Raw genomic sequence first — 26,248 nt, 5'->3', positions numbered from 1 at the left:
TGCATGGTGTTCCGAGGAGTATCATATCGGATAGAGGAACCCAATTCACCTCGAAGTTCTGGAAGCAGTTGCACGAAACATTGGGAACCAGGCTAGAGTTTAGCACAACTTTCCATCCACAGACAGATGGACAGACCGAGAGAGTCAATCAGATTTTGGAGGATATGCTTAGAGCTTGTGTTTTGGATTATGGATCAAGTTGGGATGACAACTTTCCATACACGGAGTTTTCTTACAACAACAGTTATCAATCCAGTTTGAAGATGGCCCCTTTCGAAGCCTTGTACGGAAGGAGGTGCAGGACCCCGCTGTTGTGGGATGAAGTGGGAGATCGCCAGTTGTTTGGACCGGATTTGATTAAGGAGTCTGAACAGAAAGTAAAGATAATTCACGATAGGCTCAAGGTAGCCCAGTCAAGGCAGAAAAGCTATGCGGATTCAAAATGCAAGGAGACAGAATACGAAGTCGGAGACAGAGTTTATCTTCGAGTATCTCCGCTTCGAGGAGTAAAGCGTTTTGGAGTTAAAGGAAAGTTGGCGCCACGTTTTGTGGGGCCATACAAAGTTTTGGAACGCATGGGAGAAGTAGCATACAAGTTGGAATTACCCGAGGGATTGTCAGGTGTTCACGATGTGTTCCATGTTTCTCAGTTGAAGAAGTGTCATGCAGAGATGGCTGATATACCACTGAGAGATACAGTGCCACTGGAAGCGATTCAGTTGAATGATGATTTGACCTATGAAGAGAAACCAGTTAAGATTCTGGAATATGCCAGCCGAGTTACCCGTAGTAAGTTTATCAAGTTTTGCAAAGTTCAGTGGAGCCACCAAACCGAGGAAGAAGCCACCTGGGAGCGAGAGGAAGATCTGCTCAAGGCCCACCCTCACCTATTTGCTAGCCAACCCGAATCTCGAGGGCGAGATTCATCTTAAGGGGGGTAGGTTTGTAACATCCCAAATTTTCAATTTGGAATGTTATACTTAGATCATCATTGCATAGCATGTTTTTGTTGCATTGTTGGCTCGATCCTAGAAATTCTACGCAACTCAAGGACCCACGGAGAGAGTTGGGGATTTCGTTATTTTCATATTTGGGTTTTCTCAAATTTTGAAAATAGGATCATTTGATTTTATTTATCTTCAATTATTTCTACTACCAAAATTTTTAGAGAGGGGATAAAATGACTTTCCCAAAAATAAATAAATAATGAAGATTTAATAAAAAAATCAAATAAGATTTATTTTGGAGTTTTTCGCCTTTTATTTGAATTTAGGAAAAACACGTGTTTTTAAAAATTGCATTTAGGCCCCAAATAAATGTTCATCTTGTCCGTCTTGATTTTAGAAGCCGGGGAAAATTTATTTCGGGATTTTAGGAGTCCGTTTAGTATTTCTTCCATTTGATTTTCTGCGTGTAATAATTAAAAAAAACAAAAAAACGCAACCGACCTTGGGCCGTGCCCGAGCGGGACTCCGCTCGGGGGGCACTTATAAATAGCGCCGCCCCGGCGCCCCCCAGGCCCGTCAGCCGCCCCAGCCCAACCCGCCGCCGCCGCCGCCGGCCCACACCCCGCCCGAAACCCTAATCCTAGCCCTGCGCCCGCCGCCGCCGCCAGCCGCCGCCGCCGCCGGAGCCGCCGCCGCGACCCACCTCCCGAGGTTCATCGCCGCCTCGTTTTTCGTGCCGGTTTTTTTAGAAAACCGATCGGTTTTTCGTCAGTTTTATTTTTGGTTTTTTTGTTGTTTCGGTTTTTTTAGATCGGTTTTTTCGGTTTAGTTTAATTAGCGAGCGTTCGCTCGTTCGTTCGTTTTAACGAACGTGTTCATTAGATTAGGTCTAGTTAACAAACGTTTGTTCGTTAACATGTTCGTCGTTTTTCTTTTTCTCGGATTTAATCCGCGATTTTTCTCATCGCGATTCCTGATCCGATTTTCGTATTAGTATAACTTTTCGCTCGTTTACCGGAATCAGGCGATTCAAGCGCCTGGAGTTTCGTCTCAAAACCCTATTTCTGAATAATCAACTGAAACAAGTTTTTGCATGTGTAAAAAATTGACTTAGGTCCATATTAGTAAAACGAAGCTATTTTCTTTCGCCGTTTGATTTCCGTTGCTTCGTTTGATTTGATTCTTTTTGCAAACCGGAGTTCTTAAGTTGAACTTTCTGGTTAGATCTTTTATTCGAGTTTTACCTGTGCATTAGATGAGTTCTTATTGTATGCTTGTTTGTTTGTTTGTGATAGAATACCCGGAGTGTGCCGCCTGTTACTTCGAGTCTCTAGGTTTCGCGGATCATCAGCAAGGCAAGTAACACTTTGATCATTCCTTTTCTCATACCCAGTTTTTATGCATTAGATCAATCCTCAACACTTGCATGATTAGGATCTAATTAAATTGTGGGTTATGGGAATAAGTTGAGGTAGTACCTATTACCTGTTTTATTTTCAAACCCCTGGGAGTTACTTCTACATTTGCTTATTATGACATGCTATGCTAGTAGACGTGGATTGGGTGAGTGTATCCATGATAGATGTGAGTTTGTTAATTAATGGTTTATTTAAGCTGGCAACTTAAACACACATCTGGGTGGATTGAGGCACCTGGTTTCCAGGACTTGCCTGTTTTTCTTCGGACCGCCACCCTGGCTCAAAGGGATCATGAGATTATTCAAACTAGAAACTTACGTGTGCAGCCACAAGCCATTATGGGCTCTGGCATAGTTGATTAAGTCGTGCGAACTATTACGGGTGGACTAGCAGATGTAGTGGAAAGTGGGTGTACCGGTCTACCCTTTATGTAAGGTGCTAGTGTTTTCGAAAGACTATGTCTCGGTCATCCGTTTCTCAAACATCAAGTAGTGCGAGAAATCGAACGGAGGCGATCGAGTCTTGTGGGGAAAAGTGCGCAAACCTCTGCAGAGTGTATAAACTAATCATGGTTAGCCGTGTCCCCGGTTATGGACATCTTGAGTATCTAGTACATGGATATCATATGAATCTCATCATGTTACTTCTAATTAATATTGTGGGATGTTAATGAGTACTTTTTAATTGGGATTGAGAATGCTCTCCACCATTCTCAATGTTTAACAACCACCATGATAGTTAAATAAATTTATTCCTTTGCAGTAGTGAAAAATTGGCTTTATGCAAACCTGTAACCATAGAGCTTTCCACCAGCCAAATATGCATGTAGTATATCTTATTCCATTATTATTCTCTATGTGTTACATTGCCAGCATATTCCATGTGCTGACCCGTTTTCGGGCTGCAATGTTTCATGTTGCAGACTTTTCAGACGACGAGTAAGGTGTTTTAGGTCATGGTTCTATACTCAGTGATGCCGTTGGAGTTGATGGACTCGCTTATCTTCCAAGTCTTCCGTTGTTATCATATTTAGATGGCCTTAAGCCATATTTATTTCAATAAGTTCTCTCTTGAGACATTCGATGTAATAAGTGTGTGATTGCTACTCTGTTATAAATCCTCCAAGTACTGTGTGGTGTCAACATTACTGATCCAGGGATGACACTGAGAACAGAGATCAGACTGTTTGAGGTCTGGTCGCTACACCGGTTCTCGTGCATGTACAACCGGGGTGCTATCTCCACCAAGAGGTAGCACTATGTAGGTGTACTAAATTAGGGGTGCTCCTTTGTACCCCTTATTTGTGCACGGGCAGTCAGAGCCGCGCCCACGACCACGCTTAAGCAGGGCGGAAACACAGAATCAAAGCAATGCCGAGAAATAAGCATAAAGAGCAAGAAGGCGAAGTGGTTTCTCCCGGCAAGGTCCTTGCCGGGGCAGCCCTCGCGGCCCCGGCAAGGCCCTTGCCGGAGCAGCCTACCTGACGCCAGCAGGAGGCACCACCCTTGGGCCCCAGTTTCTCCAGCATCACCAACCATGTTGGGACATGGGATCGGGGGGCACCTCCATGGTGGCATGCAGATCTTTGTGAAGACAAGAAACACAGCGAATCAGAAGAGTAAAAGACGACGAGCCTCGGTGAGACCCTCACCGAGGAAACCCACAAGACCCCCGACAAGATCTTTGCCGGGGATGACCGCAATGCTGCGGCAAGACCCTTGTCGGGGCCCGGCAGGGCCCTTGCCGGGGATATCCGCGAGGCCACAGCCAGGCCCGCACCCGCCAGGTTTCCGCCACTGCTCCCATGCAGCTGCCAGCCCAACAGCTGGGCAGGCACCTGCGTGTCGGCACAAGGCTTCTCAGCCAACTCAGCGCATGCCTACGTGGTGGCACGCAAATCTTCGTGAAGGCCCTACCACCGCGCCACCTCACGAGCCTGCCAGCCTACATGGCGTTGACCGCCTCGCTGGCCCAGGTGCGTGTCGAGGCAGGGCGAAGCGGCGTTAAAGTTGAGGGGACACATCAGGGGCACATTAAATGCACCTTGTCCCGTAATGGCGATCCCCTTGCCTATAAAAGGAGGCCCGAGGCATCCAGGAGAAGGATTCAGACTTTTGGACAAGTTACGCCCATTGTAGCTAGTTCAAGAACCTCAAGAACGCAATACACACATCAAAGCAGGAGTAGGGTATTACGCACCTCTGCAGCCCGAACTTGGGTAAATGATCCGCATGCTCGTACTTACTACTGATCCTGCTCTCCTCACAACCCAGCGCCCCGCAACCGTAGTAGGGATTCTGGTGATCCCATAGGTGTCGTTTCCCACCGACATATTTGGCACGCCAGGTAGGGGGCGCAGTAGTGAGCATCTTTAGCAGCTAGTAGCATAGCTCTTCATCTCCATGGCTCCCAAGAAGAAGACGACCACGGCGATCGGTTCGTCCGGGGCCGGACTGCCTACACTGGTGGCGCAGCCCGTGAACATCCACATCACCCTGGCAGTCCAGGCCTGGTGAGCAGCGTCGTTCGTGCGCCGAGCGACGAGCCACACGCCGCGAACTCCAGAGACGGAGTTGGGACCCCGCAGGCAGCGCGAGGCCCTCCAGGGGCGTCGTCGTGCAGCCAAACGGTGACGCGACGACCTCCAAGACACCAACACCGGCGCCCACGACGCGTTCTTCTCAAGTCGTGCGCGATAAGCAGCGCCGCCCCACTGGTGACCCTGGGCGCCGCCCTGGGAAGTGTCCCGTGCGCCCTTCACGTGACAAGGAGGGCCAGCATGCGTGCCATGGTGTTGGCGAAAATGGCAGACAGCCACAAGGCCGTGGTTGATCTCTTTCTAACGTAGTTAGAAGTCGAAGCGCATCACGGTCCATGTAGCTTTCGCCGCCGCCCACACGAGCAGAAGCCCTAGCCCACGCGCAGCTGCTCCTCGACTTTCCTCCCGCCGCGAAGAAGCTCGACGAATGAAGGGCCACTGTCCGGAGCCTCATCGGCATTGCCAATAGAGATGAGTTGCGACCTGCGTGGCCCGTAGGCCGTCGCTTCGTCGAGCCACCGCATGCCAGCGGTGGATGGGCCGGAGGCGATGCGGCCATGGTGCACTCCCCTCCTCCGCACAGCCACCGCGGGTGTCGATCCATCGCGATGACGCTCGTGATGATATCTCCATAGCATCGTCCGACCCGCAAACCCACCGCGATCAACGTCAAGTCCTTCGGGAGAGAGCTCATGAAGATGCTCGAACCACCATCGAGCGCCGACGAGATGCGCGCCACCAGTCGGACAGGCGGGCATGGCCCACTATGGACCACCCAGCACCGGAGGGCTACGGTGGCCTACCCTACGAGGTGGGTTGTCCGGCCTTCACCCGTGAGCTATGGCAGTTCCAGAGGCCCTCCCACCATGCGTTCAAGCCCGACGTTGGCAAAAAGTACAACAGCAAGACTCACCCGTTGGAGTTCCTTAGCATCTACAGCATCGCGATGCAAGCTGTTGGGGCTCGCGACGATAAGGTGCTTGCCAATTACTTCCCGTTGGCACTCAAGCCTAATGTTATGTCATGGTTAATGCACTTGCCGGTGGACTCCATTTCTTCCTGGTCGGATCTGTGTCATGAGTTTGTTGGCGCCTTTACTAGAGGCCACCAAGCTCATGGCCAGGCGAGCGATTTACATATCATCCCGCAGAAGGAAGGAGAAAACTTGCGCAAGTACATCCAAAGGTTCAGCCGAGTGCAGTACAACATTCCAGATGTTCATCCTGCCGCCGTGATCAGTGCATTCCATCAGAATGTGCGCAACCGCAAGATGCGTGAGGAGCTGGCAATGAACAAGGTCAAGGATGTGGCTAAGCTTGATGTTCTGGCCAATCGGTGCGCTCGAGCTGAAGAGGGGAGGAAGTACCCCGGCGAGGATGCCGGCGTGGAAACCGACTCCACGGATGACACTGCCATCCCGACAAAGAAGGGCCGGCGCTGCAACAGGAAGCGCAAGGGCAAGATTGTGCTTGCCGTCAAGGGGTCCGACGACACCGGCACTGCAAAGAAGGCCAAGGCAAGCAACCCCGACAAGGAGGTTGCCAAGTGTGCCGCTTGCCGGGCCTTGGCAGTTGCCGACAAGCCAGGAGGCTCAGACAAGCAGTATTGCAAGATCCACTGCACCAAGGGCTACGACCTCTAGAACTGCCGAAAAGTTGAGCTGCTCGCTGAGAAGCAGAAAGCCGAGTATGAGCGACGGGACAAGGAGAAGGGTCAAGAGGGTGCCAAGGGATCCGACAAGAAACGTGGCAGCCAGGGAGGCCGCCACGGCAAAAATAATCAGCAGGAGAGGCCCGCCCGGGGCTGCGACAAGAAGCAGGAAGACGATGATCATGACGAGGACGATGAGTCCGGCGACCACGAGTTCCAGAAAGCTACAGAGGCCATCTGCGTCGATGATGGCGCCTCGCTCCATATATCCCACTGCCAGCTCAAGCAGTGGGCGCGTGAGATCACAGCGGTGGAGCCATCGCTGGACGCGCGGAAGCCGCTGAAGTGGTCCAGCACGCCTATCATCCTCGAAACCGAGGACCACCCTGACCACACTACCGCGGTCGGGTGCTTGCTGTTGTTGGTCTCACCAACAATCCTCAACCTCAAGGTGACGAAGATGCTAGTTGACGGCGGGGCCGATCTGAACTTGATCTCGCCCGTTGTGATCAAGAGGCTACAGATCCCTGATAGAGACCTCGAGGAGACGGGCACGTTCCAAGGGGTCTATCTGGGGAGGAGCTAGCCGAAGGGAATGGTCACGCTGCACGTGACGTTCGGAGGTGAGTTAAACTATAGGACGGAGAGGATTGTCTTTGATGTAGCTGAGACCCCCTTGCCTTACAATGGGATCCTCGGCCGCCCGGCGCTGGCCAAGTTCATGGCGGCCTCTCACTATGCATACAGCACATTGAAGATGCCCGAGCCGATGAACATCATCACCGTCCCCTCTGACAAGAAAGACGCGCTGATTTGCGCTGACCAACTCTAGTGGGAAGCGATTGCAGCGGCTGCCGCCAAGGCACCTGCTCCTGCCGTTGAAGCCCCGGGAGGAAGGAAGACCGGCGAGACTCCTCGCACCAAGTACGGCAAGTGCACCTCCTTGGGGTGTAGCGCTATTGTTGAGAACATGCCAGAGAGCTCCACCGGCAAGAGCAAGAAGTCCAGAGCTGCACCACCAGAGACCAAGAAGGTGTCCGTCAAGGAGGACGGCACGGGAGGGGCTTTTACCATAAGCTCCACCCTCGACAGCAAATAGGAAAGCGAGCTCATCACTTTCCTATGGGCGAATGTCGATGTGTTTGCATGGCAAGCATCCGATATCCCTAGTGTTCCCAGGGAAGTGATTCAGCACCATCTTGCTGTCTGTCCTCATGCATGACTCGTCAAGCAGAAGGTCAAGAAGCAAGCTCTGAAGAGGCATGAGTTCATCATGGAGGAGATCAGAAAACTAGAGGCGATAGGCTTTGTAAAGGGGGGTTCTCCATACGACGTGGTTTCCCAACCCGGTAGTGGTGCGCAAGGCAAACGGGAAGTGGAGACTGTGTATTGATTACACAAACATCAATAAAGCTTGTCCAAAGGATCCTTTCCTGTTACTGCGCATCGACCAGATTGTTGACTCCACGGCCGGGTGTGACTTGCTATCATTCCTGGACGCCTACTCAGGGTACCATCAGATCTTCATGACAAGAGAAGACGAGGAGAAGACATCATTCATCACCCCATGTGGTACGTATTGCTTTTTACGGATGCCTTTCGGGTTGAAGAGTGCTGGCTCGACCTTTGCAAGAGCAGTCCAAATTGGTTTTGAGCCCCAGCTACATGGAAATATGGAAGCTTATATGGATGACATAGTGGTCAAAACCAAGGACAAAGCAACACTTGTGCAAGATCTGGAGGAAACATTTGCAAACCTGCGCAAGATCAACATCAAGTTGAACCCTGAGAAGTGTGTCTTTGGTGTCCCGTCCGGCAAGCTTCTCGGGTTCTTTGTGTCGCAATGTGGGATTGAGGCAAACCCAGACAAGATTAAAGCCATCGAGCAAATTGAGGCATCTAAGTGGATCAAAGACGTACGTCGGCTCACTGGCTGCGTTGCTGCCATGAGCAGATTCATCTCCAAGTCCGCGGAGCGTGCCCTTCCCTTTTTCAAGATCTTGAACAAGGCGGGCCCAATGGAGTGGACCCCGGAGGCCGAGGTAGCACTGTAGGATTTGAAGAAATACCTCTCGTCTACCCCAGTGCTGGTAGCGCCTAAACCACAAGAACTGTTGCTGCTGTACCTAGCGGCAACGAATCAGGTGGTTAGCGCCGCACTGATGGCACAGAGAGAGGTCGATGAAGAGGCGGCAGCAATGACAGAATCAACGAATGGCAAGCCAGAACCTTCCCCGGCAGGGCTCGGTCCCGGCAAGAATGAGTCCCCGGCAAAGGCTAACACCAGTGCAACAGGGCCCGCGCGACTACGTGAAGTAGTGCAGAAGAAGAAAATGGTGCAGCACCTAGTTTACTTTGTCAGCTCCCTCTTGCAGGGGGCTAGGTCGAGGTACTCAGGTGTGCAAAAAATGCTCTTCGTCCTCCTTATGGCCTCGAGGAAGCTGCGTCATTACTTCCAAGCGCACGAGATCACCGTTGTCACCCGCCTCCTGTTGCAACGGATACTGCATAACCCAAATGCAATGGGGAGGATTGTGGAATGGGCCCTGGAGCTATCAAGTTTTGGTTTAAAGTTCGAGAGCACCTCGATGATTCATAGCAGAGTCTTGGTGGAGTTTGTTGCAGAATGGACCTCGATGCCCGACGAAGAGGTACAGGAGACCACTCTCCCCGGCAAGGAAACGAGCCGCAACTGGATCATGTACTTTGATGGGGCTTTCTTGCTGCAAGGCACCAGTGCTGGCGTGCTGCTTGTCGCACCCACCGGGGAGCACCTCAAGTATGTCATCCAAATGCAATTTCCCCGGGAGATGTCAACTAACAACACCGCCGAGTACAAGGGCTTGCTTGCCGGTATCAGGATTGCAACGGACCTTGGAGTCAAAGAGCTCATCCTCAGGGGTGATTCACACTTCGTCGTCAGGCAAATCAACAAGGATTATCAAAGCCCGCTGATGGAAGCTTACATCGATGAAGTGAGGAAACTAGAGGAGCGCTTTGACGGGATACAGGTGGAGCATGTCACCCGAGTGGAGAATGACGTCGCCGACTATCTGTCGAAGCGTGCTGCCCTCAAGCTACACGTGGAGCCGCCGCGAAGGAGTTGCCATGGACGTCGAGCCTGTCGTGGGACAACCGACTCCGGTGGGGCTCCAGGAGCTTGCTGCAGAGGCAACCGTTCCCGCGATAGAGGAAATGCCTTTGGTCCTCGCCGTCGAGCCACGGGCTCTGGCATGGGCATAGAACACCGTCTGATTCGTCCAAATGGCGAGCTTGCTGAGGAGCAGGAAGAGGCAGAGAGAGTAGCCCGCAGGTCTCCTCTGTACAAATTCATTGACAACTTCTTGTACAGAAAAAGACCGAATGGGGTGAAATTGAAGTGCATCTCCCGAGAGGAAGGACTGGTGTCGGCATTCTGGGAACGGGGGTCCCCAGACTTGCCTGCCTGCGGCCTGCGGCGTGGCTCAAAGGAGGCCCAGCACAGCCCATCTTCATCAGTGCAAGCTCAAGACCCTTGCGAGGGGCCAAGCCTTGTGGGGCGGACGAAAAGGAGCTTCCTCAGGAACAGCCTCGTCAGGCCGGCTCATGAGGAGGCGGAGAGTTCAAGGCGGGGTACCTCGTGAGGTGCCCATGACGCAAGCCATGACGATCGAGGGCGCCAGTCGGGCGCCAGCCCGCGCAGTGTCCTCCTTTCCTCTTTGGTGCAAAGGGAGCAAGCGCAGGCGAGAGTATCAAGCAAAGGCATCCATTTCGGTGCAACAAGACCAAGACCAGCCCAACGGCAGGAAGGAAGTTATTGTGGAGCCCAAGCAGGCATCATCACCAGAGTCTTTGCCAGGCGAGGACCAACTTTAGTCAGGATAAGTGTACCCGCTGTTCCCCTTCAAAATGGCCAATTGTTGGCGCCCTTCCCGCTCAATATTTGGGAAGAGGCCCAGGGCCTTTGCCTATAAATAGGACTAGCCACCCCCAGGGTAGAGGCATTTGGATCCTCATCAAGAAACAAGTAGATAGATCGGCTGAACCCCTCCTACCAGTTCATCGCACCAGCCAAGAACAGACCCTCGCGAAGCTGTTCTTCCTTGTATTGTTCATCATCAGCCCAAGAGGCAATCCACCACACCACACACTGGAGTAGGGTATTACACCACAATGGTGGCCTGAACCAGTATAAATCTTGTGTCTCTTGTGCTGTTCAGTTTAGTAGTTTAGGTACCAGCAATTCGGTGAGGTGCGAGATGGTAGGGGGTTGAATCTCCGCGTGCACCCTAGTGTTCGAACCTCAAGGGTCTGCTGGAACTCGAAATCCGACATTTGGCGCGCCAGGTAGGCGTGTGCCGGAATCTGCCTTCCGTCGTCTCGTTCTCCCCCGACCACTGCAACCATGTCTGACGCTCGTCGGGCTCGCGCCGAGCGCCGAGCCGCCCTCGCCTCCCATGTCGCCCAGACGGCTCCCGTCGGTGGGCGCCCTCGTCGTTCCCCGTCACCTGCCGTCAACGCCGCCACCGGCCCGGTGGGGAACGAGCAGCAAGCATCGTCCCAGCATCCCTCCATGAGGCGGGACGGCCGCACCGCCACACCCTCGCTCACCCCCGCTGGTTCTTTGTCGCGCGCGCCCCGCGCAGCCATGGATGCCCGAGCTGCGCTCATCACGGCAAACGAGCTCCCGCGCTACCGCTCCATCTACGACGTCTACAAAGAATGGCTCGACCGAGCTGCCGAGCTCGTCCGTGCCGCTGGAGGCGCCCCCGCACCATCCTTCTCGCTGCACCGCACCCCGCCCTGCGCGGGCGATGAAGCTCCTGGGGCGCCTCAGCCGCCTCCTCCTCAAGAAGGCGCCCTGGCCCCTGGGTGGAACCCGCTCCGCCAGGCGCCAGCGGGGCAAGAGGAGAGCTACCAAGAAGTCCCTCGCCCACGAGAAGCTGCCCGAGCACTCCCTCCTCCAGCACGTCAAGACCCCGCACTGCCCCCATCCGTGGCGCATGGGGACCCGCAAGACCAAGCTCTCCGTCGCCCAAGGCCCCCTGCGGCCACGGCGGGCTGCCGCGCCTTCACCTCCGAGCTGCGCAGCGTCGCGTGGCCTGCCAAGTTCAAGCCGGACCTGCCTCCCCGCTACGACGGCATGGCTGACCCTGCGGAGTTCCTCCAACTCTACGAGCTAGGCATCGAGGCTCCCAACGGGGACGAAAAGGTCATGGCAAACTGGTTTCCCATGGCGCTCAAGGACGGAGCCCGCACCTGGCTCCTGAATCTGGCCCCAGGCACGATCTCTTCCTAGGACGAGATGCGCACCCGCTTCATCGCCAACTTCCAGGGTACTCGCGATCGGCCACCCGCCGTGAGCGACATGCGCCATATCAAGCAGCAGCCAGGGGAAACCCTGCAGAAGTACATCCAATGCTTCAACAACGCACGCCTCAAGATCCTCAGGGTAACGGAGGAGGCCATCATCTCTGCCTTCTCCGACGGTGTGCACGACGTCACGATGAAGGAGGAGCTGGCAATGCATGAAGACCTGTGCACCTCCTTGGAGCTGTTCAACCTGGCGACCAAGTGCGCCAGGGCTGAGGAGGGGCGCCTGTCCCTCCTCGAGCTGCCTGCCGCGGACCCCGAAGAGAAGAAGCCCAAGGCCAAGGACGTGAAGTGCAAGGGGGCTGCCGTGCTCGCGGCCGAGCCAGACACCAAGCGGGGCAGAGATCAGCCCGAATACTCCAAGGGCAGTCGGTACTGCGTGTACCACGACCTCCACACCCACAACACAAATGAATGCCAGGAGCTCCGGGTCGTGCGTGAGGGAAGGGTTGGCAGACGCCCCGATCGCAGCGACCGGGGCTACGGCCGAGGAGGAGGAAGGAATGCAGGACGTTGGGAAGACCGCGGCCCGCGCCAAGGGTGGCACGACCAACCTCGCGAGGACCGCTGGCAGGACCCACCTCGTGAGGGAGGCTGGAGGGATCAGCCTCGCGAGTATCACCCGCAAGGGAATGCAGGCCTCCCTCCGCTGCCGCCGCAGCCAAGGAGAAATGAAGACCATCATCAGGACGAGGGGGCTGGGGGCTTCCAGGAACCATGTGCAATCGCATGCATCCTGGGCGGGGCTCAAGCCCCAGCCTCTCAATGCATCTTCAAACAATTCGCCCGCGAAGTAAACACAGTCCTCCTCAAGCTCGAGGCCACGCGCCCTCTCAGGTGGTCGGCATGCGCCATCACGTTCACTCAGCAGATCAGCTCAAGTGCGTGGCCACAGCCGGAGTCCTCCCGATGCTCTGTTCCCCAATCATCAGCAACGTGCTAGTCACCAAGACCCTCATCGACGGTGGGGCAGGGCTCAACATCCTGTCCGTGGAAACATTCAACAATCTTCAAGTGCCTTACAGTCAGCTTCAGCCAACCAAGCCCTTCTCTAGAGTCACCGACGACTCCACGGTCCCGATAGGGCAGGTCCGCCTTCCTGTCACCTTCGGGGCTCGCGACAACTAGCGCACCGAGCTCATCGACTTCGACGTTGCCCACATTCGCCTGCCGTACAACGCCATCCTCGGCTACCCGGCGCTGGCCAAATTCATGGTCGTAACCCACCACGGCTACAACGTCCTCAAGATGCGAGGAAGCGGCGGGGTCATCACGGTGCCCTGCGAAGAGAGAGACGCAGTGTGCTCCCTGGAGCGAGCCTTTCAGGCCGCATCACTGGAAGACCCAGACCGCAGCAGCAGGAGGCCTCCCGAGGCCGCACCCAAGAAGAAGAAGACATCGACCGGCCCGGCCCCTCAGAAGGCAGGCCCCTCAGGGCCCGCGCCTGGCCAGGAGGAGCCTCCTTCCAACGCATAGGGAGGCACGCTCGGCGCTCTCCTCAGGCAGGGCTCGGGGGCTCTCCCCTGGAGGGCCGCCGACCACGCCAAGGTCACGAGGGAGGAGCTTGGGCACCACGTGGAGGCGTGCTTCAAAGCACGTTTCCCTCAAGAAGGAGCAAGGCAAGGAGGGCCAAACCCTCAGGAGTTCGTCAGCAAGGCCATTCAGGAGTTACAGGAGTCAAGGGTCATGAGAGGCAGCCGCCGCCTACCCGCTGTGGCCCCCCATCCAGGCGAGGATGGTGGGTTGCGCGTCTGCACCGACATACCAGGGCTCAACCGAGCCGCATCTCAAGAGCGCCTCTGGCCCTCGCGAGTGGGACATTGCGAGGGTCCGCCCCACAGCTACGTGCGCATGCCTTATGGCCTGCCGAACACGGCTGCTGCACACCAGCGTCTCATGAGGGCCATCTTGGAGGCTCAAGAGGTCGGGCGTGCCGCAGCCCTGGCGGAGATGGAGATGGCCCGTGAGGAGCCGCCGGCGCCTCCGGAGCCTCCCGAGGCCCCTAGGCCTGGGGGCTCGTGAGGATCGGCTCCCGCAGCCCATCGAGTCTACTACACCAACACCCCTTCGTCCCCAACATCATCAGGTGACATCTTTCAAGTTTCATTTCTGGCTGGGAGCGCCTTCAGGGCCGCATTATTCCCAGGCCACGTGGGTCCGTCCTTGCGGCATGTATCCCTTTTATTCCATGGCCTTAGCTTATCTTATTGGGGGCGCCCCTCGGGCTGCATCATCTCCAAGCCACTCGGGCCTGTCCCAGCGGCATGTATCCTTCTTGCGTTTATCTTGGGACTATGCTTTCGATCCACCATGCTTGTTATTTGGTGCCTTTTTTCTCCTAGCTGTCGGAATCTTGCACGTTAAAGGGGGGTTGCCTGAGCAACGCGACTCAGGGCTCCTACCGGCTCTCCGGCCCTCACCCTCTGGTCTTGTCCATGGCATCGCGACCTGGCATGCCAGCGACGGCTGAGACCAGCCCGAGAGCCGGGACCCGAGGATGTAGAGTTTCGTCATCTAGACCAGCTTGCACGTTAAAGGGGGGGGTGCCTGAGCATCGCGACTCAGGGCTCCTACCAGCTCTCTGGCCCTCACCCTCTGGTCTTGTCCATGGCATCGCGACCTAGCATGCCAGCGACGGCTGAGACCAGCCCGAGAGCCGGGACCCGAGGACGTAGAGTTTCGTCATCTAACCCAGCTTGCGCGTTAAAGGGGGGGTGCCTGAGCATCGCGACTCAGGGCTCCTACCGGCTCTCCGGCCCTCACCCTCTGGTCTTGTCCATGGCATCGCGACCTGACATGCCAGCGACGACTGAGACCAGCCCGAGAGCCGGAACCCAAAGACGTAGAGCACCGGCATCTGGCCAAATTTGCAGGAACACACTCGAAGATAAGGCCCAGAGCCAGGCGCAACCCGCCTTGAGATAGGGCCCCATGAGCCCCGCGCTGGCTCGCGGGTACCCCAAAACACCGCGCGAGGCCTTTCACGCTCCTCCAGAGCAACTAACGGCTAACTGTCGGTCGTAGCGACAAACTCTCGTTTCTTTTGTGATGAGCCTGCAGGGTCCCTCCAAGGAGCACCGCCAGGCGAAGCCCTCACGGTGCCTTCTTCGCTCTTGTCCACGCGACCCACTCGCACGTTAAAGGGGGGGTGCCTGAGCATCGCGACTTAGGGCTCCTACCGGCTCTCCGGCCCTCACCCTCTAGTCTTGTCCATGGCATCGCGACCTGGCAAGCCAGCGACGGCTGAGACCAGCCCAAGCGCTGGGACCCGAGGACGTAGAGCAAAAAGGGGAGCGAAGGTGAGAGGGGAGAAGCACGCAAGGACCTCGCCAAGCAATCCCTCGTCGGCCAAGGCATGGACCTAGCGCCGCACCATGAAGTGTTTCCTGACCCTCAAGATAAGTCACCGTCCGGACACACTAGTTACCGTGACGCCATCCCCGCACCCAATGCAATCCTGTGTTAGCGACATCGCTCTCCCTTCTCACCGAATGATGGCTGCTTGAGCGCTAAGGGGGACCTCCTAAGCATCGCGACTCAGGGGCTCTTACTAGACCTCGGGCCGCTCACCTCCTGGCCTTGACCACGGCATCGCGACCTGGCATACCAGCGATGGCTGAAGCTGCCTTGGGACTGGGACCTGTCGGCGCAGAGCATCAAGCCCTCGTGAGGAATGAAAGGAGGAAACTAAGCTAAAACGGAATGAGCATCTCGCACTGCTTCATAATAAGGATCATATTGACAGACGGAGCTACAAACATCTTACAAGCCCCCGTGGGGTATATTCTTGGCCCCTCGCAGGAACAAAAGGCACGAATCCTAAGGAGTCCTAACTATAGGGGGCATCGCGGCAGATGCCATCATCAACAGTGGGCCGCCCAGTCCGGAGCCAACCCCATCCAGATCAGGGGTGGCGACGACCTGACGAGCCCGCCCTGCTCCAGGAACGGCGCAGGCTCGGGGGCTCATAGTTGTCGTCGCTCGTCTCTGGCATCACAAAGAGCTCGGAGGAGTCACTGGATCCTCCGGCGCCTCCGTCGCCTGAGGAGCAGCCAAGGGAGCGAACGGCCGGCCCCTGTCTCGCTGCAGCAGGGTCCCGAACGCCTCTCCCGGGGCAGCACTCCAGCCGACGACCCTACGCATCGAAGACCTTGAAGGACATCACCGAAGCACCGTCATACTCCAGGTGGATCGTGAGGGTGCCCCTCGTCCTGCAGACCCAAGCGACCTTGCCCCAGCCTTGAGTCATGAAGGCCTCGCCCGGGGCAACGACCGCGACCTCTGCCCCGGTCGCGAGGGTGCCGCAGCTGGCGTGCTGCAGCCAAAGCCCCAGGGGTTCCCCCTGCCGGACGACGGAGGCGAAGAAAGGAGGGAGACGAATCCAAGACTTAGGAGGCGAGGCAGCATGAAGCACGAACTCTCGGCAGGAGCCCTCGGCGTGGACTCCAGGAGGGAAGACGCACACCTTCGTGACCCGCCGGCGCCGACGGCGGCGCCGCTTGTGGCATTCGGCGTCGACTCCTTGAGAGCCGCCAATGTGCACATAAAAGGGAAGAGGGAACCCTGGTGGCGGCCGCTCACATCAGGGTCTTGACGCCTCCTGGCAAGCGCCCTCGCCCTGACACCAGAGGGCAAGCCGCTTCTTCGGGGGAAACGGGCCAGGCTCCTCTTGGGGAGCCTTTCCCTTCTCCTCCGCGGAGAACCGGCGGATCGGAGCCATTGCAGCAAGACGAAGCAAGAAGGAAGAGAAGCAGAAGGATAGACTGGAAGGGCATGCGCCATTCCGTACTTATAGCCGGCGAAGGCCAACTGTCGGCTTCCACGATCACAGGTAATCATGACCCGCTTTGCATGCAGGGACTTGTCAAATCCGAGCGGTTACCGAGATGTCGTGGGGAAGCGGAGGCGCACATGTCCAATCAACCGCCATGCGGCGCCCAAGGCCGCAGGCTGTTAGGGCCCGCGACGCTTCGCACTTGCCCTTTCACCTCTCTGCTCGGCCAAGTTCGGGCGTGCCGTGGGCCCGGGGGCTACTGTCGGCGTTCTGGGAACGGGGGTCCCCAGACATGCCTGCCTGCGGCCTGCGGCGTGGCTCAAAGGAGGCCCAACACAGCCCATCTTCATCAGCGCAAGCTCAAGACCCTCGCGAGGGGCCAAACCTCGCGGGGCGGACGACAAGGAGCTTCCTCAGGCACGGCCTCGTCAGGCTGGCTCATGAGGAGGCGGAGAGTTCAAGGCGGGGTACCTCGCGAGGTGCCCATGACGCAAGCCATGACGACCGAGGGCGCCAGTCGGGCGCCAGCCCGCGCAGTGTCCTCCTGTCCTCTTTGGTGCAAAGGGAGCAAGCACAGTCAAGAGTATCAAGCAAAGGCATCCATTTCGGTGCAACAAGACCAAGACCAGCCCAACGGCAGGAAGGAAGTCATTGTGGAGCCCAAGCAGGCGTCATCACCAGAGTCTTTGCCAGGCGAGGACCAACTTTAGTCAGGATAAGTGTACCCGTTGTTCCTCTTCAAAATGGCCAATTGTTGGCGCCCTTCCCGCTCAATATTTGGGAAGAGGCCCAGGGCCTTTGCCTATAAATAGGACTAGCCACCCCCAGGATAGAGGCATCTGGATCCTCATCAAGAAACCAGTAGATAGATCGGCTGAACCCCTCCTAGTAGTTCATCGCACCAGCCAAGAACAGACCCTCGCGAGGCTGTTCTTCCTTGTATTGTTCATCATCAGCCCAAGAGGCAATCCACCACACCACACACTGGAGTAGGGTATTACACCACAATGGTGGCCTGAACTAGTATAAATCTTGTGTCTCTGTGCTGTTCAGTTTAGTAGTTTAGGTCCCAGTGATTTGGTGAGGTGCGAGAGGTAGGGGGTTGAATCTCCGCGTGCACCCCAGTGTTCGAACCTCAAGGGTCTGCCGGAACCCGAAATCCGACAACTGGAGCTGTTGGCAGAGATACATGGAGGCATATGTGGCTCCCACATAGGGTCAAAGTCCCTTGCTGGCAAGGCTTTCTGGCAAGGTTTCTTCTGGCCCACTGCCCTCCAGGATGCGACAACACTAGTAGCCAAGTGTGAAGCATGCCAGTTCCATTTGAAGAAACTTCATCAGCCAGCTCAAGCCTTGTAGACAATCCCTCTCTCCTGGCCATTCTCGGTCTGGGGGCTCGACATACTGGGCCCCTTTCCCTGCGCTGTCGGGAGCTTTGAGTACTTGTATGTTGCAATCGACAAGTTAACAAAGTGGCCTGAGGTGGAAGTAGTGAGGAAGGTGACAACGCAGTCAGCCATCAAGTTCTTCAAGGGGCTAGTTTGCCTTTTGGTGTACCCAACAGGATCATCACCGACAACGGCGCACAGTTCACAAGACACGCCTTCATGCAGTACATCGAGGATCTCGGCAGCAAGGTCTGTTTTGCTTCCGTGGCACACCCACGAAGCAACGGCCAAGTAGAGAGAGCAAATGCCGAAGTTCTGCGAGGCTTAAGAACGAAGACTTTTGACAGGCTGTGCAAGAGTGGAAGGCACTGGATTGACGAGTTGCCAATGGTTCTTTGGTCGATCAGAACGACGCCAAATCGAGCCACCGGCAAGACACCATTTGCCCTGGTCTATGGGGCAGAAGCAGTTCTCCTTACAGAACTCATATATGGGTCACCTCGAGTTCTCGCTTATGATGAGCTTGAGCAAGAGCGAGCCTTGCGTCGCTACCATAGCTGCAAGGTTCATGCCCGGAGCTTTGAGGAAGGCGACCTTGTTCTTCGGCACGTTTAGTCGGCACTGAAGTGGGAAGGCCCTTATCGGGTAACACGAGTCACTAGGCCTGGCGCAGTCTGCCTGCAGACCGAAGATGCCATTCCGGTGAGCAACTCCTGGAACATCGAGCATCTTCGCAAGTTTTACCCATAAGGCGCGGCTGCCGGGCCCCCCGGCAGGCCACTTTTTGTACAAGCCTTGCCGGCAAGGCATGTAACCCTCTATACAAAGCCAGGCACAGACCCTGAGAATAAATAAACAAAGCGCTGGCGCCCTAAGTTATAGCATGCATGCTAGATTGAGTCTCTCCCTCGGTTAGGGTTGATAGTGCTTAGCGGCGACTAACCCCTAGCGTAGAGGTCGAGTTTGCGTCATTTTGTTCCCATCCATCCTCTTTGGTACGCAGGGTACATGAATGTTTCCGCCAAGCCAAGTGGAACAAAGAGAACAAGCTTGCGCTCCGGACTCGGCAAGCCAAGCTTGCCGAGATCTGAACACACGAAGGTCCACCCACAGCAAGTCAGGGTTGCCGGGAGCTGCAGATTTAGATAAGTTTTCCCATCCCCTGTCATGAATTTCCGTATGAAACTTGGGATGTACGGAACCTCGTTTTGATCCAAGGCTGCCGTGCTCCCCTCGTTCCTATCACCTAAGAGCTTCTTGGTTCAGAATATGGTTGAAGCCACGGCAAGGAAGCAAGCGTAGAGCCCACCCCCACTTCATCCCTGCCTCCGCCAAAGGCGTGAGTATGTACGAACGGAGTGGGGGAACGGCAAGGCCTGCTGCCGAGCAGCAGTGTTTATATTGAAAATAACAAGGATTTGTTCCCATGTATGGGCTTTGCTCACACACACACAAGACCCGGCAAGCACCCTTTTTCCATTAGTATGTTCCATACAGGTACAGTTCGTACGGAATGTAAACATGAATAGGGAGATTATAGGTTTTTGATCTAAATAAGGCCCGTGGCTTACAAATTAAAAAAAATATAAGATGCCCGTAATCCCTTTTTTGTCCCTCTCCTAGGGAAACGAAATAAGAAGGCAAAATGGCAGAAGGAGCGCCTAGGCGAGGTACGAGCAGCAGAAGGCGCCAAGAGAACATGCCGGCGGTCGCCTAGGAGAGGGTTGGCGGTGGTGGCGACGGAGGAAGAGCTGGAAGATGAGGCAGCGGTCCGTCAATACACTATGAAGGCGTCGGTGCCATCGTACTCCAACTTGATGGCCCGCCACCCGCCTTCTCCGGCCTCCCCACATCAGCCGCCCAAGGAGGCGACCCCGAGAAGTTCAAGGAGAGGGCGACACGGATGATGGGGTCGCTGGTGTCGCCCCGGAGCGGCGCGCTCGACGCTTAGTCAGACCCGTCATCCTGCCACCCGCTACCCTTGTCGTCGCTGCCGCTGTCCTCCTCGCCACTCTCGCTCAAGGAGGAGTCTTCGTCATCCTAGGAGCTCTCCACGCAGCACCTTACGCGAGTCCCGAAGTGCCTAAAGACATTGACGGAGAGGAGGCCACTCTCCATTAATTTGAAATGGAGAGTGAGCCCCTCTGTTAGGCTGTGGATGCGAGCAAAGGTCTTCCACCCTCGGTGAAGATACATGACGTGGGGGGCGGGGAACTCGACGTCGGCCCATGTGCTGCCGTTCCCACAGCCCCTTATATGCAGCCGCAGCGCCTGCGGCGGGTCCAGATCCATCTCCCACACAAATGGGGTCGGGAGGCGAAGATGACGGCACGCCGGCTGGCGCAGCCTGATGAAGAACTCGTAGGGGTTGTCCCTGACGTGGCCCTCCACTGGGGGAGGGGACGCTGGCGGAGGCGAGGCCGATGCGCCGCCCCGTCCTCCTCTTCCCCGAGCGCCGTGATGGCCTCGACCTCGCCCCTCCCCCTACCTCTAATGGCTGGCTCCGCCACTACGAGCTCTTGGGGAGGGGCAACACGTTGTTGAGCAGAGACCCTCGCCGCCACCGATGAAGCATCACCGCGCCCTCTCGCCATGGTAAAAGAGAGGAAGGAGCAGGGAGGGGGAGAGGCGGATGATGAAGGACTGAGAGGCGCCATTCCTCCCGCTCCCCTCCTTATAAAGAGACGGGGGCGGGGGTCGGCCGCCCCTTTTGGCCAATCCGGCTCATTAAAGGTGACAGCAGACGAGGCCGTCGACCGCCCTCCCCACCCAATTGAAGGCGCATGGGAATCAACCTGCGCGCCCACGTCTTCCCGTATCCCGCACGCCTGTCATTCGCTCCGGGTCGTGCATGCGGCGTACGTGGCGCGAGAGACGGGGTAATGGGACGCGTGGAGCGACGGTTCCCAGGTAAGGACAGTAAATGAGCGGCGGCCCTACGGTCTCGAAGGGACACACAAGCCGCCTCTTTACTGTTCACTGCAAGATGACACAAGCGTGCTATGATCACTCACGCGCGCGACGCCCACGTCGCACATTCAACGCGGGTCGTGGGGAAGCACATCGGACGGAAAGCTACTACGGTAAAAAACCGCCTCGCCTGCCCGCGCACCGTTCTGGGCCTGGCCCAACAACGTGTCGCGCTTATGTGTGGCCTAGGCCCGGGGGCTCCTATCGGTGTACTAAAGTAGGGGCGCTCCTTTGTACCCCTTATTTGTGCACGGGCAGTCAGAGCCGCGCCCACCACCACGCTTAAGCAGGGCAGAAACACATAATCAAAGCAACGCCAAGATAGAAGCATAAAGAGCAAGAAGGCGAAGTGATTTCCCCCGGGAAGGTCCTTGCCGGGGCAGCCCCCACGGATCCGGCAAGGCCCTTGCTGGAGCAGCCTACCTGACGCCAGCAGGACGCGCCGCCTTTGGGCCCCAGTTTCTCCAGTGTCACCAACCACATTGGGACATGGGCTCGGGGGGGGGGGGGGGGGGGGGGGGGGGAGGGGCGCCTCCATGGTGGCATGCAGATCTTTTTGAACACAAGGAACATTCCGAATTAGAAGAGTAAAAGACGACGAGCCTCGGCGAGACCCTCACTGAGGAAACCCACAAGACCCCCGGCAAGATCCTTGCCGGGGACGACCGCAACGCTGCGGCAAGACCCTTGCTAGGGCCCCGACAGGGCCCTTGCCGGGGACGTCCGTGAGGCCAAAGCCAGGCCCGCACCCGCCAGGTTTCCTCCACTGCTTCCATGCAGCTGCCAGCCCACCAGCTAGGCAGGCACCTGCGTGTCGGCACAAGGCTTCTCAGCCAACTTAGCGCATGCCTACGTGGTGGCATGCAAATCTTCGTGAAGCCCCTACCACCGTGCCACCTGAGCAGCCTGCCAGCCTACATGGTTTTGACCGCCTCGCTGGCCCAGGAACGTGTCGAGGCAAGGCGAAGTGGCGGCAAAGAGGAGGGCACACGTTAGGGGCGCATTAAATGCACCTTGTTCCATAATGGCGAAGGATAGGCTTAATCACAGTACCCCGATGCCACCTCCTATGTGCCACTGTGGCGATCCCCTTGCCTATAAAAGTAGGCCCGAGGCATCCAGGAGAAGGATTCAGACTTTTGGACAAGTTACGCCCTGATAACCCACAAGTATAGGGGATAGTTGTAGCCTCTTTCGATAAGTAAGAGTGTCGAACCCAACGAGGAGCTAAAGGTAGAACAAACACTATCTCAAGTTCTATCGACCACCGATACAACTCTACACACGCTTGACGTTTGCTTTACCTAGAACAAGTATGAAACTAGAAGTACTTTGTAGGTGTGAAAGGATAGGTTTGCAAGAAAGTAAAGAACATGTAAATAAAAAGTAGGAGCTGTTTAGATAAAGACACAACTAAATTCGATATAGCGAGTATGGAAAAGTGGTGATAGGAGTTGTGGAATTGTCCCTAGGCAATTGACTATGTTACTAAAGCGGTAATCACTATTGCAATTCTATTTGAGGGAGAGGCATAAGCTAACATACTTTCTCTACTTGGATCATATGCACTTATGATTGGAACTCTAGCAAGCATCCGCAACTACTAAAGATTCATTAAGGTAAAACCCAACCATAGCATTAAAGTATCAAGTCCCCTTTTATCCCATACGCAACAATCCCCTTACTCGTGTTTAAGCTTCTGTCACTCTAGCAACCCACTATAAATGAATCATGAACGTATTGCAATACCCTACAGCGGGAATCCCTCACGCTTGCGCGACACGGAGGGCACCATAGGACAGCACCAATAAAGCATGCAACTCAAACCAATCATAGCAATTCATCAATCACCGATAGGACAATAGGAATCTACTCAGACATCATAGGATGGCAACACATCATTGGAAAATAATATGAAGCATAAAGCACCATGTTCAAGTAGAGGGTACAGCGGGTTATGGGAGAGTGGACCGCTGTATATAGAAGGGGGAAGGTGATGGAGGTGTTGGTGAAGATGGCGGAGGTGTATGAAGATCGCGGTGATCGTGATGGCCCCCGGTGGCGTTCCGGCGCCACCGGAAGCAAGGGGGAGAGAGCCCCCGTTCTTATTCTTCTTCCTTGATCTCCTCCCTAGATGTGAGGAGGCTTTCCCCTCTGGTCCTTGGCTCCCATGGCTTGGGAGGGCCGAGAGCCCCTCCGAGATTGGATCTATCTCTCTGTTTCTGCGTCTCTGCGTTGACAGATTCTACCCCTTCACCGTTTCCTTTATATCTGGAGATCCGTAACTCCGATTGGGGTGAATCTTTCGCCCATATCTTCGTCATAAAATTATCTTTCTTGCGCCAGAAGAAGAGCATCAACCGCCTTATGGGTGGACCACGAGGGTCAGGGGCGCACCCCCCTACCTCGTGCCCACCTCGGATACCATTTCGCGTTGATTTCACTTCCAGAAAATCATCAATATTCCAAAAAAAATCTCCGTCCATTTTTATCCCGTTTGGACTCTGTTTGATATTGGGTTTCTGCGAAACAAAAAACATGCAATGGACAGGAACTGGCACTGGGCACTGGATCAATATGTTAGTCCCAAAAATAGTATAAAAAGTTGCCAAAAAGTATATGAAAGTGAATAATATTGGCATGGAACAATCAAAAATTATAGATACGACGGAGACGTATCAGCATCCCCAAGCTTAATTCCTGCTCGTCCTCGAGTAGGTAAATGATAAAAAAAATAATTTTTGATGTGGCATGCAACATAGCATAATCTTGATCATATGTCTAATCATGGCATGAATATTAAGACACGCATGATTCAAAGCAATAGTATATCATTTGACATAAAAACAATAATACTTCAAGCGTACCAATAAAGCAATCATGTCTTTTCAAAACAGCAAGGCCAAAGCAAGCTTATCCCTACAAAATCATATAGTTTGGCCATGCTTCATTTTCGTCACACAAAATGCCCCCATCATGCACAACCCCGATTACGAGCCGAGCAATTGGTTCATACTTTTTAATGCGCTTCAGCTTTTTCAACCCTCACGCAATACATGAGCGCAAGCCATGGATATAGCACTATAGATGGAATAGAATATAATGATGGAGGTTATGTGGAGAAGACAAAAAAGGAGAAAGTCTCACATCAACTAGGCGTATCAACGGGCTATGGAGATGCCCATCAATAGATATCAATGTGAGTGATTAGGGATTGCCATGCAACGGATGCACTAGAGCTATAAGTGTATGAAAGCTCAAACTAAAACTAAGTGGGTGTGCATCCAACTTTCTTGCTCATGAAGACCTCGGGAATTTGAGGAAGCCCATCATCGGAATATACAAGCCAAGTTCTATAATGAAAATTCCCACTAGTATATGAAAGTCACAACATAGGAGACAATCTATATGAAGAACATGGTGCTACTTTGAAGCACAAGATATGAGACTCACTACATGAAGAACATGGTGCTACTTTGAAGCACAAGTATAGTAAAAGGATAGTAACATTGCCCCTTCTCTCTTTTTCTCTCATATTTTTTCTTCTTCTTTTTTTGGGCCTTCTCTTTTTTTTGGCCTTTCTCTTTTTTTTCGTCCGGATTCTCATCCCGACTTGTAGGGGAATCATAGTCTCCATCATCCTTTCCTCACTGGGGCAATGCTCTAATAATGATGATCATCACACTTTTATTTACTTACAACTCAATATTACAACTCGATATCTAGAACAAAGATATGACTCTATATGAATGCCTCCGACGGTGTACCGGGATGTGCAATGATCTAGCGTAGCAATGACATCAAAAAACGGACAAGCCATGAAAACATCATGCTAGCTATCTTACGATCATGCAAAGCAATATGAAAATGAATGCTCAAGTCATGAATATGATGATGATGGAAGTTGCATTGCAATATATCTCGGAATGGCTATGGAAATGCCATGATAGGTAGGTATGGTGGCTGTTTTGAGGAAGATATAATGAGGCTTATGTGTGATAGAGTGTATCGTATCACGGGGTTTGGATGCATCGGCGAAGTTTGCACCAACTCTCGAGGTGAGAAAGGGGATTGCACGGTACCGAAGAGGCTAGCAATGATGGAAGGGTGAGAGTGCGTATAATCCATGGACTCACATTAGTCATAAAGAACTCATATACTTATTGCAAAAGTTTATTAGCCCTCGAAGCAAAGTACTACTACACATGCCCCTAGGGGCATAGATTGGTCGGAAAAGACCATCGCTCGTCCCCGACTGCCACTCATAAGGAAGACAATCAAAGAAACACCCCATGCTTCAAATTTGTCACACAACGGTTACCATACGTGCATGCTACGGGACTTGCAAACCTCAACAAAAGTGTCTCTACAATCCACAACCACCCACTAGCATAACTCTAATATCACCATCTTTATATCGCAAAACTCTTGCAAGGAATCAAACATATCGTATTCAGCGATCTACAAGTTTATGTAGGATTTTATGACTAACCATGTGAATGACCAATTCCTGTCATCTCTCTAAATAGATATAAGTGAAGCAAGAGATTTTAATTCTTTCTAAAAAGATATGCCCATGCTCTAACAAATATAAGTGAAGAAAAAGAGCATTCTACAAATGGTGGTTGTCTAAATGAAGAGAAACAGGCAATCCAGACTTCAAATGATATAAGTGAAGCACATGAAGCATTCTATAAAGCCACACTCAAAAGATTTAAGTGAAGTGCAATGAGCATTCTATAAATCAACCAAGGACTATCTCATACCAGCATGGTGCATAAAAGAAAAAATAAAAACCTAATTGCAAAAGACGCTCCAAGACTTGCACATAATGCATAAACGAAACGAATACGAAAACGTACCGATACTTGTTGAAGAAAGAGGGGATGCCTCCCCAGCATCCCCAATCTTAGACACTTGAGTCTCCTTGAATATTTACTTGGGGTGCCTCGGGCATCCCCAAGCTTGAGCTCTTGCCTCTCTTCCTTCTTCTCACATCGAAACATCCTCGATTAGACACTACATCCACACAAAACTTCAATAGAAAACTCGGTAAGATCTGTTAGTATAATAAAGCAAATCACTACTCTAAGTACTGTTGGAAACCAATTCATATTTTGTTTTTGCATTGTGTCTACTGTAAAATAACTTTTTCATGGCTTAATCCACTAATATAAATTGATAGTTTCATCAAAACAAGCAAACTATGC

Source organism: Triticum aestivum, chromosome 7B (genome assembly GCF_018294505.1).
Source record: "Triticum aestivum cultivar Chinese Spring chromosome 7B, IWGSC CS RefSeq v2.1, whole genome shotgun sequence".
NCBI lineage: Eukaryota > Viridiplantae > Streptophyta > Magnoliopsida > Poales > Poaceae > Triticum > Triticum aestivum.
Note: the sequence above shows the minus strand (reverse complement) of the source record.